Source organism: Grammomys surdaster, unplaced genomic scaffold (genome assembly GCF_004785775.1).
Source record: "Grammomys surdaster isolate TR1022 unplaced genomic scaffold, NIH_TR_1.0 136, whole genome shotgun sequence".
In the NCBI taxonomy this organism is placed as follows: Eukaryota; Metazoa; Chordata; class Mammalia; order Rodentia; family Muridae; genus Grammomys; species Grammomys surdaster.
In genome coordinates this window covers 62690-76931 of record NW_021604594.1, presented here as the reverse complement: position 1 = coordinate 76931, position 14242 = coordinate 62690, and the positions used below count along the sequence as shown (strand labels likewise).

The following is a 14242-nucleotide window of genomic DNA, read 5'->3' as shown; positions in this document are numbered from 1 at the left end:
GGTGGCTCAGCTGCAGGATGGCTATGTGGCTAGTGGGCCCCCAGGTGACATCCTCCATCCACACTGGGTGGCATGATGGCAAGCAGATGTCTATGGCCCACCTGTGCCGTGTACTGGAGGGTATGTCTGTGGGAGGCATGGCAGTTCTCAGGTCTTTGTCTTCCTCCTTTGAAGCTATGCTGCTTGGATTTAATTTGATTTTTATGCATCCTAGGCTTAAAACAGCTTTGGCCACCAAGCCAGGCATCAAGCTAGAGTGAACAAAGGACGACCGTCTGCTCTGCCCCTGATTGATATAAGAACAACACAAACAAGGTGTCTCTTTGCCCATTGCTGGAGGACAAAGCTCTTTTCTTTCTTTTTTTTTAAAGTACAAAATGGTTGGGCTTTTTATTTATTAATTTTTAACCCTTCCTGCCTGAAATATGAGAAAGATAATGGCAGAAGGTCCTGGTTGGAGCACAGGGCTCATATGACTACTGTGATAGCCCAATGGGAACAGAGAGCTTGCCATAAAGTAAGTGTTGAATAAAAGGTAATTGTAACAGTAATGATGTTCTTGGACCCTGTGGGGCAACTTTCCTAACTTCTAGAGGTGGCAAGGAGGTGGGAGATGCCCACCTCTGCTTTAGAGACCATAGGCAGGAGCCCAGATGTGGGATGGATCAAGAAGGAAGATTTCACACCATTATACCAGCTAAGCTCTTTGTGCCCAGATTTCTTCATGCCCCTATCAAGAAGTTCAGTTTAGAATAAATTGTGAGGTCTTTGTCAACAGCATGCATTCCAATCTCTTCATAGAGGTCAATGTAGCTTGGCATTCTGGTTCTTCCTTTAAATCATTTACCCATATCTTGTCTGTCTAGCTGTGCTGGGGCTGGGGACATTTCCAAGTCCTTGACTCCTGGCTATCTTTTCTGGCCTTTGTCAGAGCTTGGAGCCATGTGATTTAGTAGGGTGTGTGCCGTCTCATAGGCTTTCTCTGAACGTAAGCATCTGCCGGACAGCCTCCTCAGTTCATGTGCCTTGTGTCATCTGTCAAGACAGGCAGCCTTTACTTACTAGTTTTCATGAACTCAAGTTAAGTCTTCCTTCCCTTCCTCACCTTACCTGGGTCTGTATAGACCAAGAATATGAGAGATGGGGAAGGCATGCATATTTATTCAGAAGCAATTTTGCAGAAGGATTACAGACTCCTTCTGTGGTCAGACTGACTCTGCTGTTTCTTGATAAGTGATACTGGCCAAATTACTCATATTTCAGTTTTCTTATCTGTAAAGTGGGGATAATAAAATTACTGAATTCAGAGGATCAAGAGGATTAAATGAAACAATCCTCATAGATTGAAAAAAGCAGTAGCCATCATTTTTGGTATAACAACAAAACCACTTATTATCATTATCCCAACCCAAATCTGTCACTGAAACATCTGATTTCACCCTACTGTGCATCACCAAGGATCCCTTTGATGCAAAGCTTAGAAAAAGTAACTGATTTTTCTCTGCATTCTCATATATCTGCAGAAGGATACTTTTAAAGAGGCATTACTGAAAAACATAGCAGGTGGCCAGATGGTAATGACTGAAAACAAGGTCCCTTCTGTCTAGAAGAACAACTGAGTGGCATTCGGGTATATAATAAGATAAAATGCACTTCTAGAGAGATCATATGTGATCCAAGTGGAAGGAGAGCAGCCTGGACTCTTGCCAGAGGGTGTGAGATTAGGGAAGAGAGCAGAGACAGACGATTGAAGGATGTTTTGTTTCCCAACTGTCACATCTGTGAGTTTAACATCCTAGCTGTCACATCTGGGAGTTTAGCATTATCTTTTTCTTCCAAGACTGTCGTTCAGAGGGCATAGAGGAGGAGGACACCTTTTGATATGTTCTTGTGGTTTACTCTCCTAAGGGTGTCACCCATTGTTTACTGAATCACAGCCATTACAGAAAGTATCATAATGACTCTGGTCCCTGTGAGGAAGGACATTGTCTTGGTGCTGGTACTTTTCACTGGAGTACCATTTATTTCTACTTCCACTTCCTGAGAAGGTAAGGTAGAGCTAGTGGTGTGGTTTTCATTTCTCAATTGCTTAGAAATTACTCTTTTCCCAGAATTGTCCTCCAAATCTTCATGGTAAGGTAATCATCTTATGTCTGTGTCTAGCTCGATAGATGGGCAATTTCTAGTGTTTCTCTCCTGTTTCTGAGGAACACATGGAGAACTACTGCCTCCTTTCCCAAGAGTGGACACATGTTTAAACCCAACAGATACTTCTTCTATAGGGCTTTCAACATTAAACCTGTGCTTCGAGGTGTGGGCACAGTTAGAGAAATAGTGGAAGACTGAATTGAAGTTATGGACAAGCACAGGCTTGATATTCTCCACTGAGGCTGCTTCTACTTTGACTCTTGATCCAGATAATTCTTAACTATGAGAGGTGCCGAGGGGAAGGATGGAGAAGAGCCTATCACAGAGTGCAGATCTCTCTCAAACCTAGTGTTTAGATTCTTGCTTGAATTGGTACATACATTCCAACATTTTAGCATCCAGGTCTGAGCCCTTATAACGATTCTTGCTCCTCAAAATGGCTTTCAGATCTTTTGTTGGAATATGAACTTTGATTTCGGAATCAGAAAATCAAGTCTCCACAGTACAGCCTGCGGGGGAGGGGTTTAGAACTGGGGTTTACCTGGCTTCAGGCTATCTGGGCTTAGGTCATCTGGTTCAAGTCCTCTTGTCCTACTTTGTTAAGGCCACAAATGGCAAGTACCAGCACAAGACACAATTCCAGTTGATACCAGGAAACACTGGTCAGCAGACTGAAAGCCGAATACTGAGAGAAGGCTTACGAGAAGGAACTGTGTGTCTTAATCACGTGACAATATAAGCATGAACTCAGAGGTTCTGGACACCTGAGTCCAGCTTGTTGCTCTGCTCTGTTCCAGGCTGGTCATCTCATTAGCTAACATGTCTGGTTCTGTTCCCATGGCCACACAGAACCTTCCAGTAAACAGGGGGGAGATATTTCTTTCCCTTTAAGCACTCGATTCATGGTTTCTGCTCATAAAATGCTGGCTTCAGTCAAAAAATTTGACTTCAGTTAGATTTAGTGTTCGGAAAGGTAATATTTAGCCCAGTATCCAGTGTCCAGGCATCTATTTACAGGAGAAAAGAAAGATAACCATAGCTTCTTTATGGCATTCACAAACATTTCTTTGATCGCTTAAATCATCCTGGACTCTCTTACCAGTCTGAGTCATGCTGCTAATAGAATTGGAGAGGTGAAATGATCCAATCCAGGTTCTGCAGGAGTTTCTCATGGGGATTTTTCAAGGCTAGCAGTGAGCTGACCACGTCTAGCTGGAGCTCCAGAGCATTTCAGAGCATGTCTTCCCATGTGGCATTATATACGCCTTCTCTTTTCTGTTTCCATTATTAGTATTTTGACCAGCTGAGCTCAAGAGAAGATTCTGTAACCTTTTTCAGCAAAGACTTACCTGAGCTAGGCCAGTGTCTTTAAGACTGAACCCTTCTAAAAGAGCCAATCTTAGCCCCAGCTACCAATTCCTGTTAGTTCTGTTTATATTCTAGTCTCCGGACTACTACTAAGAGAAGAGATATTTGAGAGGTCATCCATGAGGAACTTGTCCACAAAATGGGCAGGTAGCATGCTGTCTCTGGAGAATTGGAACTTGATGTAGTGGCGAATTAATTAAATCACTTGCTTTGGCTCCGAGAGGGTCACAAATGTGCTGCATCCACCCAATAGCTCTGGATTCTTGAATGGAACACACACACACACACACACACACACACACACACACACCCCACATGTGCCAGTTAATTTTGATATGCCCTGACTACCTCAACGACTCGGCACTTCTAAACCTCCCTGTGGCTAGCAAACACTCCCCTCCAGCATTCATGAGTTAACATCTTTTAAAATCTGCGTATCATCTCTGCTACCCCAGACTCAATCAGGGAAGTGGCTCCTAGGGCCACTTTCCCAGATTCTTACATGCTGTTGGGCCTTTAAGTTTCGTCTTTCATCATCGTGGTGATTCTCCTTCTCTTCCCCCCTCTCTCTTGGTCCCTTGTCTATATAATCTAAAAGTCTTGCCCAGTCTCCCTGCTTAGCCATGGCTCTACAGCAATTCCTTTTTACCAATTGAAGCCAGCTGAAGGTAGGGACCCTCAGGTCTGGAAGTGCGGCTTTTGGAAGCTGAATAAGACAAAGCATTAGAACCAATTCCCAACAACGCAATGCTTAGACTTAACTGGTTTGTGAACTCAGAGGTTATATAGAACTGGAAATGGAACTCCTGACACGTTACCAAGATGTGCATACATGTAATGCAACTCCTTGAACTTCTTAGATCCTGGTTAATGAGGCAGAAAGGTATGGGCAGTAGGACTGAAGGAGAAGGAGGGAGATATACACACATATACACACACACATGGTGGGGGTTCCTTCATTGCTTTATATGTCCCTTGGTGGCTTAGTGTTGTAAAATAATTAGGAGATATTAGAGGTGACTAAATTATAGACTCAGATTGTTCCTTCATATTATATCTCTGTTTTTAAATACCAAACCTATGAGCAAAGTAACAAGTCAAATCTCAGCTCACCATTTATTAAAGAGAATTTAAAAATTATTGTTATTGTTGTTTTAAATGATGATTCTATGTTTTCTGATTTCATAAGTTAACATGAGAATAACTTAAGGACTATGTAAGTTAGCTTGCTAAAGTCCTGTTTTCTTCCCTCCCCAATCTTTCCATTCATTTTTTTTTCTTTGCTACAATAGGAGATTCAGGACAAAGGGTTCACTTTCTGAGATGCTTGGCTAACAATGTTTCCTCTCTAGTCTTTTGAGATATGAACTTGCTCTGAAAATTCTGGAGTTGATTTGACTCTTTCCAGAGTTCCTATCCCACTTACCTTCCTCTTGGGCGTAACAAAACTAAGACCTTATAGTCTTAGTCCTCTTCTAGGGAGACACAGTGAGGCAGACATGAGACATGATGCTGGTGTCCTGGAGGTGTTGACTGAGCCCAGGGAGCTCCCATCCTGCACACTTGGTGACACCATCCCTGCAGGATAGATTGGATTTTCCTTCTCTTTCCTTCCTCCCCCCCCCACCCCCAATCTAGGAGGAACTGAAGCAAGGCACTTGAAAAGCTTTTCAGAAGGCCCCATTAGTGAATTCCTATGCTTTCTCACAGGAACAGTTGGGACCTTCTGATCTCAATATGCAAAGAGGCTGGTAACATGTAAATCAGCAGCTCTCAGGTCAGTAAAAATAGATCTGTTGCGCCCCCCCCCCCCCTTTTTCCCTTCCATCCCTCCCTCCCCCCCCCCCCTTCCCTTCCTTCTTCCCTCAGAACTGCTCCTGTCTCCATGTTTTCTTTTTTTGTCTTCCTGTTCCTTGAGCCCATGTCCCTCCCTATGTCCCTCCCTCCTTGCCTTTTTCTTCCCTTTGCTCTCTTTACCCCCTCCACCCCATGGCCTCCCTCTTTCCTGTTTCTTTCCTACATTTCCTTTGTGTCTTCTTGCTTCTTGCTGCCTTCCAGACCAGAATGTGGGTGGGACCATGGATGTTGCTCACCAAAGTCTGGAAGCACAACATACTGATATTTGCAGCAATCCAGAGGTGCTTTGGTTACTTGGTTCCTATGTTGGGGCATCAGGAAGTCAGGAAAGCTCATGACTTTGCTAGGGGCTGACATTGGGCAGGCAATTCTACCCACAGAAAGATCAACATTAGATGGTTGCTAGGAACATATGAAGTAATGCAGATGCTTAGTTCAGAGAAATTGAATTGGCCAACAATTACCAGCCATTATTCTGAAAGATAACTACAGTGCAGTCCCAAGGCAAGGTCCAGGCATAGATGAGAGAACAGGCTTGGAGCTGTCTGGGAAATACTATTGTAATTGATTGCGCATGACAACCAGAGATGACAGGTTTGAGGGTGGGTGCTTTTGGGTAAACACAAACTCTTGGCTCTGAATTTTCATAGTTGTGTAGCTCAGATCTTATCAAAGGCATTTCTAGGCCTCAGGGTCTCCATCTGTAAACTGTCATGGAGAAGTACTGACTTGGTAGTACAGGCTTGAGGCTTCCCTATAGTGATCACACACAAGGTGGAGCACAGAGGTCCACTGCATCAACAATGTATAGTTTTGTGCCGTGTGATGATCCTGTATAAAGCATCTGTCACTAGAACGGTGTTTCCCACTCTTTCTTATTATCACCTTGCAGGCTCATTTCTCCACACTTCTCCCCAGTCTTCTCCACTCCATGGATTATGTTTTTTATTACATTATTAATTTTTTGTGCATATGAGATGTGTGTGTGTGTTTGTGTGTGTGTGTGTGTATGCCATAGTGTATGTGTATATGGAGAACAACCTGAAGGAGTTGGTTATCTCTTTCTACTTGATATCAAATTCAAATCACCAGGCTTGACCTGTGCTTTATGTTTTGTGCTTTTGATATAAAATGAGTAAGATATTTTATCCATCAAGAACTAGCTGTCCCTTTGGGGACAATATCACGTTCACTGAGAACAATAGTCCACACTAATCTTTTCTTTCTTTCTTTCTTTCTTTCTTTCTTTCTTTCTTTCTTTCTTTCTTTCCTTCCTTCCTTCCTTCCTTCCTTCCTTCCTTCCTTCCTTTCTCCCTCCCTCCCTCCCTCCCTCCTTCCCTCCCTTTTTCCTTACTCCCTCACCTTTCTCTTCCTTTTCTTTCCATTTTCTTTCTTAATGTGGATCAAAGAATCTCCCTAAGCCCTGAGCAGAGCTGGTTTAATGGGGTCAGATATTGTGGTGTATCTGTGACAGGGTGACTCAGTGCCATTGCTCTGGCTATGTCCTATCTGCTTTGATTCTTTAGCTGACTAATACAAATCTGGCTTCATGGGGGAGGGGTGATTAAAATAAATAAATAAATAAACAAATAATTTTATTTATTTATTTATTTATTTATTTATTTATTCATTCATTCATTCATTCATTCATTCATGAGAAAGACCATGAAGTTGGGGGAGGAATCTGAAAGGTGATTGGGGAAGGGACAGAACATGATCCTAACTAATAAAGTTATCAAAGAACAAATAAAAATAAAAAGTTCAATGTTCTTAAAAAGAGAAATACTGTGATTTTCAGGGTTTTATTTTAGGTAACATTTGCAGAGCATAGGGACTACAGAATCCTTTTGGGAAGATCTCTTTCTAGTTAGGAGCAAGGCTAATCCTTATGCGATAATGATGGTCACTAACATTTCTTTGTTTCCCTGGACTACGGAATTATATTTACATTGCAACCCTCTGAGGCAGATACCATGGTTACCTCTGCTCTACAGTCAGTAAGGCTTAGGGTATTTAAGTAACTTCTTTAAAGTTGTATAAGTAGTGAGTACATTGTCTGGAATTGGAACTCAGGGCTCTAGACTCACATTGAAGTAGATTGCCTCGTAACAGCAACACAAGAGAAGCTCTTTTAAATGTCAGAACTACAGAACTATTATATGACCCAGCTATAACTCTCCCGAGCACATATCCAAAGAACCCTGTTTCCTAACACAGATATTGTCATTTCTGTATTTCTGTTGCTCTATTCACAGTATTGGGAAAAGGAAAGCAGCCTACATATTGAGCAATAGATGGGTGAGTAGTGAAAATAGCGTGCGGATACATCATGGAATTTTATTTTAGCTGTAAAGAAAAATGGAATCATGAAATTTGCAGAGAAATGGGTGGATCTGGAAAGTATAAAATTAATCAAGGCAACTCAGACTCATAAAGACAAAATCAAATATTGTTTCTCATATGCAGATCCTGGATTGTGTTGCTTGTGTATATGTATGGCAGTGGTGTGAGTACAAGTGTAGGCTATGAAACCGGAAGGAGACAATGAGAGGAGAAAAATGGGGTTGCACAATGGGGGAAGGCAATGGAACACAGCTGACATGAGAACAGAAAAGAGCGAGCGTTATGGGTGGGAGAGCGTAAGAAGGGGTTAGGAGGATGAGAGAGAAGAAAGATGGAGGAGAACCAACACACAAAATGTTACTTAAAAATGCTGCAATGAAACCTAGTACTGTGCATGCTAATTAAAGCTTAAGGACTAGCAAGCTGGGTCAGCAGGTAAAGGGGCTCACCATGTAAGCCTGACAACTCCTGTAGAGCCTGAAGGAGAAACATGACTCCACAAAGTCACCCCTGTTCTTCACAAGCACGCTGTGGCACATGTGACACCCCCACTCTTCCACACATCATGTTTCCACAGAGTAAGAAACGAAAACAAGTCAAATCAAAACCAGAAAGTCCCCACTGGTTAAACTAAAGCAACTGCCTGTGGTGGCATGGCTGATGTGTTGTGGGAAATCAGAAGGGAAAGACTGGGAGGCAGTGGCATTGGGAAGGCCTGGAAGGATGCCAGGGTGGGGCAGAGGGAGATAGGGTCAGAGGAGAGGTGACAGCCTGAGAAAAGGCACACAATTGGGGAATGTCAGAAATCTTCCATAGAGTCAGAAGGTCACAGAGGGCCTCCTATGGGGTAGTGCTACCAATAAACTAAACTGTGCCCTGGTTTGTGGCACAATCATAACAATTAGCAGTGAGGGCTCAGTGAATGGTTGTAAATGGACATTTGAATGGCTGGTGGCCACTTTGATTCCAGGGTCTGTCAGTGTTGGGATTGTGGACATTCTAGACAGGATGAGTCTGTTTCAAAGGCTGACTTGTACATCATTAGATGTGAGTATTGGTATCATTTCTGCTTTCTTTCTACCCTTGGGGAAGATGACTCACAATGTGTCCTGACATTGCTAGATGACTCCTGAGTGAGGCCAAACCAGCCTTGCTAATGAACAAGATGGGGAAGTAGGAAACTCAGCTTCTCACGCTCTTGAGTTAATGTCATGTGATTTTTGGCAAAATATTTCCTGCCTCCAAGCCTGGGTTTTCTTGATCAAGATGTGAGGCAGCCACAGGCTTCCTCACTCAGGAATCTGAGGCAGGAGGATTAAGAATTTAAGACCAGTTTGTGCTATATACTGAGATATATCTTTAAAGAAAAGTGGCCAGGCTACAGTTGGTTGGCTGAAGGTCCCTAAGGACCTTTTAAATTTAGCCACTCAGCATTGGCTCCAGAAGTGTGGCCAGCAGCTCCTGCTGCCTGTTGCTCCTGCATTATGCAGTGAGGATGACACCCATGCCTCCTGCTGGGAAAGCTGGCAGCAGCTGGCTCTGTGCTGAGCCCAGGGCTAATCTACTGCCTTCCAGAGCAGGTGTGTGAAGGGTCCTTGGTGTCACTTTCCACAGCAACACCCAGGTGACATCTTTAATTATAGTCATGGAGAGTAGAGCTCAGGAGGTGGCAACGAGCAGTTCTTGGGTGTGAGAAAGTGATTAACACCAGGACTTTGGCCAAGTGGAGCCGCTGAAGTCATTTCCTGAGGTCCTGGTGGAAAGTTTGGCCTTCCTATTTCCTTAGAGAACTCAGTTCTCCCTTTGTCTTGGGGACAAAGCAGATGTTCTAGAGAAGGGGATGGTTGTTGGCAAGAGCAACAAGTAGTGTTGCTGCTATTTTGCTGTGTGGGAAAAGAGGGACTGCTGGGGTAGACTTTGCTAGTTTGCAAAAAAGAATTAGAAACTTTGAGGGTGATGGAGAGCTGAGTGGGAGGTCATACATTCCTGTTTGTCATACATCATTCTTAGAGGGAGGTATTCTTAAACTCAGTTTTACAGATTTTGCATTAGAGTGAGGAAAGCCATTCGCTTGGTGATATCTGTCTCTTAGTCTGTCTCAACATTCAGAGGGAGGATGGGGTAGATTCCAAAGTCTATGCTCTGATTTGTATGTGAAGTCAGGGTTTGGTTCTAAGAAATCCTTCTTCTGATTCTGAAGTCTGACACTCTGTCCTCCAGCCTGTCCATCAGAGCGTGGGATGCAAGCTCTGAGGTTTTGCTGTCTTGTATACCCTCTATCCAGAAGTAGGAAGAAAAAATAGCGCCCTCTCCCTCTCCCTCTCCCTCTCCCTCTCCCTCTCCCTCTCCCTCTGTCTCTCTGTCTCTCTCTCTGTCTCTCTCTCTCTGTGTGTGTGTCTGTGTGTCTCTCTCTGAGTATCTGTGTGTCTGTGTGTAGGAGATGACTTGATAAGAAGACAGTGATGGAGAGGAGAGCATATGATAAGAAGCTGGAGAGCCAAAAGGAAACAGACATGGGTTAGTGGGGTTGGGGGAAGGGAGGATGAGATAAGGGATAGAGAAGATGAAAAGGGATTTGGGAGCTGGAAGCTGGGTGATGGAGAAGAGGAACATAGGATAGATAAGGGGAGGAGGCTTAGGCATTAAACAGAGATGTAGATAAGAAGACAGTGGGAGAGAGACAGACAGAGACACACAGAGATAGATATAGAGAGACACATACACACAGATAGACACACAGAGAGAGGGAGAGGGAGATGGAGACAGAGAGGGAGACGGAGAGGGAGAGCAGTTTGGTTAGAGTCACAGTTTTCAGATGGCAGAGTCTTTCAAAGAACCTGAGTATTGACACCATCTTGATTTCTACTGTTAAAATGAATCCCAAGGCTGTACTCTGGCAAGAGAACCTTTCATGGCTGTGGTATCCCACAAATAAGGGGGCTGGTCTTATTCCCTCCTGCATCCCCTGGTTACAGGAAAGATTTGACCCATCCTCTCCTTCTTTTTCATTTTATTCTTCAACAATTGCATTGAAAAATTCTGATTCAAGCAAAAAGGAAACCAGGGTGATGGAGGAGCCTAGCTAGAGGGGATGGAAAGGGCCAATGGGAAGGATTGGGAACAGGTGTATACGGCCAAAGTGCCTGACATACCTGAAAGAAGTTACCTGTGTGAAACCTGACATTCTGTACAATGCATACATATCAGCTTAAAAGACTGCTTTTTAGTTTGCAGATACAGTAAATGTTGCTATTTGTTTAAGAGGTGGAGACTAAAGATTCACAACCAAATATGTAAATGAAGTGCTTTGACATGGATACTACTGGCATAAGGAAAATAGAGTTGGGTACCATGCCAGATAGATGAGTTTTTTCCAGGTTAACTAGTTAAAGAAGGCTTTTGCAAGGATGTGACCATTTAGCATGGGACCTACTAATGGGAAGGACGTGGTCATTATGACTTCCTGAGCGAAACCACCATAGGCAGAAAGACTGGAACCCTCAGAAGACCTGAGGTAGGAGTGTGAACATGGCTTGTAGAACTGCATTATGTCAGTGAGATTAGAGAAGTGGAGGGGCCACAGTTTACATGCCCTTGGAGTTCAGATTTTGTATATAATAAGAATGTAGAGAAAGTTGGTGGAACCTCTGAGGATCAAGGTGCATCTTGTCAGGTGGAGGCTGTGGAGCCTAGTAGAAAAAACACTGGGCTGGTCAGAAGGCACATTCCACCTCTGATTGATGTGTTTTGACCTGTTTGTTGTAAGTTCCTTTCTCTGAGCTTCTGTAATAGTTGTTTGTGAACTGAAGTCATAAGATTCAGAGATCTTGAAGGCCCACTTGGCTTTAAAGTTCCATGGACATTTGAGCAAAGTCAATGGTGGCTACCTCACAGGCTCCTAGACTTCATCTTTCTTTCCTGGTTTCATTGTTTAGGTACCTACAGCTCAGATCTAGACTCTGGCACTCAATTGGTGCATACCCTTGAGTGAGGGTCTCAAGCTCTTTGAATTTCAACTTCCTTGTTTTGTAAATTGTCAATAATAATGTTTACCTCATGAGGATATTATGAGGGAGGAAGTGAGCTAATTATGTAAAAGATTTAACTCAACTTCTATGCACGATTAGCTACTTAAATCAGTTCTAAATATTTACTATGAGGTTAGATCTGTCACCAGAGCATGGGTGACAATGTCCACCCACTGACTGATCACTTCTGCTCACTTCTGCTTCAGAACTAATGTCCTCCTGCTGGACCCCCCAAATAAACATAAACACAAACTCACTCCCTGTTCCCTACCCCCTTTCCTTCCGCTCAGGTTCCTTATCTTGGTTCATGGGACCTTGATATTCTCTGACCCTAATGGCCAATCTCAGGATTATCCTGGACTCATTTTCCACATCCAATCACTCATCAGACTCTATCATTAAACTACTGTGGTCTCATCCATCTGTCCGTTTACATTCTGTTCTGTCTTTCCTTATCCTTCACTTAGGCTAATCTTTGAACTGGTCCCTGTGCTGTTTCTTCCTTCTCCCCCATCTCTGTCATTCATTATCACCACTTTCCAAACACTGTTGCAATAATACCTATCTCCAGCAAAGTCACTTTTCAGCTTAAATGTCTTTTCTGTTTCGCTATCCACTCTAGGCCACCAGATAAAGCTCATCACCCCAGGTTCCTTTCAATGATTTTCAAAGATTGATTTGACCTACTTTTCTAGGGTCTTCCGTTACCCTGCACTAAATTTTAATAATACTTGTGTTCTCAACCTTCCTGACTGTGGGTCATTTCTAAAGAATTTTGTTTTAAGTCTTCCATATACTTAGTGTCTATCAATACTTCACTGTGGCTAATTCAAGGTCATCTAAACTAAGAATGTGGGCTGCAAACTGCACTACTCCATGGAGCCTCACCAGATGTCTTTGCTCTGCCAATGTGTTGGATCTGACTTATACACCACCCTAACCTTATTATCTTTTATACAAGGCACTGGCAAGTTTTTCTGAATTCCTGTGTAATGTTCTTTCCTAATATATTTATTGATTCCTGGAGGATGGGACTAAGTTTTGGCCATCTTTTTTTATTGTTGACCAGAATTAGTAAATAGCTTAAGAAGTCTAAAAAGCCTCATAAACTTCATAGAGCCAAAACTCTCCCTGGTTCCATATTCACTGATATCCTATTCCCTGATACATACTACTCATTTCTCCTTCCCCCTCTTCTTTCTTGGTAAAGTATCATCATCAATCCAGATGTTCAAGATCCAGACAACAGATGTTAGTGGAAAGACCATTGTTCACACTCTTTCTCTTATTGTTCAGTTAGTACATGTTAGTTTGGATAATTCTCTTCTCTGTGCTTCAGCCATTATTATTTATGAGTTGGGTTAATGAGACCCAGTGATCTTGAAGGTACAAAAGGCCAGGATCATCCTTGATTATTCTTCTTCATTTCCCAACCCAGTCCAGTCCAGTTCATTGCCTGGTTAGGTCTACCTCAAGAATTCATCATAAATTTGTCTTCTTTTCTTCACATAACATGACTTCCAAGGAGCCTCCTTACCTCTGCTCTTATTGCCCTTAGTCTCCTACCTAATGGGAAAATCCTCTTTTAAAATGTTCATTGCCGGGGTGGGGGAATGGGGTAAGGGGATAACATCTGAAATATAAATAAAATATCCAATAAAAAATGTTCATCACACTTTATTGCAAACTAAATTAAGACCCTTCAAAGGCTTCCTGTCATAAGAAATGGCATGTTTCATTTATAGATCCTCCCCAGTGTCTGTCTCTTGTTTTAATGTGATATTTGCCACTATTGTTTATTGTTTGTTCTTTTGTTTGTGATGAGTAAAAATCACTTGCTTCTTTCAAGATTCCCCTGTCTTTGAATTCAGTTCTTTGACTACGACTAGGTGTGGATTTCCTTGTGTTTATCATATTTGGCACTAGTTGAGGGATTTTAAACCTATCACTTCTTTAAAAATGCTTTCTATTTCTTTCCTTATCTCCTTATAGATTTCACTCTACCTTTAATAGAGACTAGCCCTGCTGTGTCGTGATATCGTAGTACATGCTCTGATGGTCCATGTAATGGTTGATATTGCCAGCTTGGCAGGATTCAGAATCTTTTATGAGATGACCCATTTCAGCATTTCTGTGAGGGACTTTTGCAGATTGGTTAATTGAAACAGGAAGATCCAAGGTATCATTCTATGAGTTGATGTTCTAGAGCAAATAAAAAGGAGGACATGAGTTGAACACCAGCACTCATTTCTCTTTGCTTTCTGACTGGATACAGTATAGCTTATCACCATGACTTCTCTGCCACAATTGATTTTCATTTCCAAATTGTGTGCCACAGGAAACTCTTTCTTCCTTAATTTTCTTCTGGTCAGCTACTTGGTCATAGGAATAAGAGAAGTGACTAATATATGCTCTGTAAGCAAAGTTTAGCTAGTGTGACCAAATCTTGATTAACCATTTCCCTGTCACCCTCAGTAATGAAGGGCGATCAGTAAGCT

General features: G+C 42.6%; 1 non-coding gene across 1 annotated transcript; it reads right to left on the bottom strand.

Moving 5' to 3' along the window:
* Positions 1-201: 201 nt before the first annotated feature.
* On the bottom strand, positions 202-341 carry LOC114617485. The gene has a single exon (XR_003710802.1). It is a non-coding gene; the product is annotated as a small nucleolar RNA SNORA48 (small nucleolar RNA).
* Between the last annotated feature and the right edge of the window lie 13901 nt (positions 342-14242).